We start from the raw sequence: 1,885 nt of genomic DNA, 5'->3' as shown, positions 1-1,885 counted from the left end.
TGAAACAAGACAGGAAATTTGTTACACTGATGAGTTAGAATTAATTACTGACAAGATTATTATTGATTACAGATATGTTTTCAGGTTTATTTTTTTGCATCGATTATGAAGTTGTTAGATAGAACATGTGGCAGATATTATTATGGTGATGGCAATGTTGCAGAGAGAAACAAGATTGTAACAAGAGAGCCTGAAAAATACAGAAACAAAACATCTCATACATCCAGATTGTTGCAGGTTGTCATATCTTATAGAGGTTTGTTCTGAATATAATTAAATTTATACTCAATGTCCCTATCTCTGACAGAGCTGTGCTGTGATGAGGTACAGGCTTCAGAGCAGATTTCAAACAAATATCTTGCCTCTTCCTGCATACAGACCTGAGCCTGGCTGAGCACTGATGTGAAGGGATTTGGAACTGCATGTAAAACAAGAAGGAAATTTGTTACACTGATGAGAAGAAAATTAAACTTGTTAGAATTGATTATTGAGAATTATTGATTATAGATATAAGTCCCTATCTCTGACAGAGCTGTGCTGTGATGAGGTACAGGCTTCAGAGCAGATTTCAAACAAATATCTTGCCTCTTCCTGCATACAGACCCGAGCCTGGCTGAGCACTGATGTGAAGGGATTTGGAAATGAGAAACAAGACAGGAAATTTGTTACACTGATGAGAAGAAAATTAAACTTGTTAGAATTGATTACTGACTTATTGATTACAGATATGTTTTCAATTAAATTTATACTCAATGTCCCTATCTCTGACAGAGTTATGCTGTGATGCTGTTATTAGGTACAGGCTTCAGAGCAGATTTCAAACAAATATCTTGCCTCTTCCTACATACAGACCCGAGCCTGGCTGAGCACTGATGGGTAGGGATTTGGAACTGCATGCAAAACAAGACAGGAAATTTGTTACACTGATGAGAAGAGCTACTGACAAGAAAAATTATTATTGATTACATATAAGTTGTTAGAGCATATAATCATAGAACATGTGGCAGGGCAATGAGATTGTAACAAGAGAGAACCTGAAAAATACAGAAACATAAAAACAATAAAACATCTCTTACATACAGATTGTTGCAGGTTGTCATATCTTATAGAGGTTTATACTCAATGTCCCTGTCTCTGACAGAGCTGTGCTGTGATGTTATTATTAGGTACAGGCTTCAGAAAATTATACCCAAGCAGATTTCAACTATGCCTGTTCCTGCATACAGACCCCCCGAGCCTGGCTGATATTTCTACAGCACTGATGGGCAGGGATGGAACTGCATGTGAAACAACACAGAGAAGAGCCTATTAAGAATTAAACTTGTTAGTGACTTATTGATTACAGATATGTTTTCAATTAAGTTTATACTCAATGTCCCTATCTCTGACAGAGCTGTGCTGTGATGAGGTACAGGCTTCAGAAAATTATACCCAAGCAGATTTCAAAATTTTATGTACCACTGCAGGTATCATGCCTCTTCCTGCACACAGACCCGAGCCTGGCTGATATTTCTACAGCACTGATGGGCAGGGATGGAACTGCATGTGAAACAAGACAGGAAATGTTTTACACTGACGAGGAGAAGTGCCTATTAAGAATTAAACTTGTTAGAATTGATTACTGACAATTATTGATTACAGATATGTTTTCATGCATCGATTATGAAGTTGTTAGCATAGAACATGTGGCAGATATTATTATAGTGATGGTGCAGAGAGAAACAAGATTGTAACAAGAGAGCCTGAAAAATAAAGAAATATAAAATCAATAAAACATCTCATACATCCAGATTTGTTGAAGGTTGTCATATCTTATAGAGGTTTTGTTCTGAATATAACTATATTTTATTGATTCCTTCTGTATGTTGTAATCTGAAAGCACCCT

This window comes from Lepisma saccharinum, chromosome 1, assembly GCF_977018435.1.
Source record: "Lepisma saccharinum chromosome 1, izLepSacc3.1, whole genome shotgun sequence".
NCBI lineage: Eukaryota > Metazoa > Arthropoda > Insecta > Zygentoma > Lepismatidae > Lepisma > Lepisma saccharinum.
Note: the sequence above shows the minus strand (reverse complement) of the source record.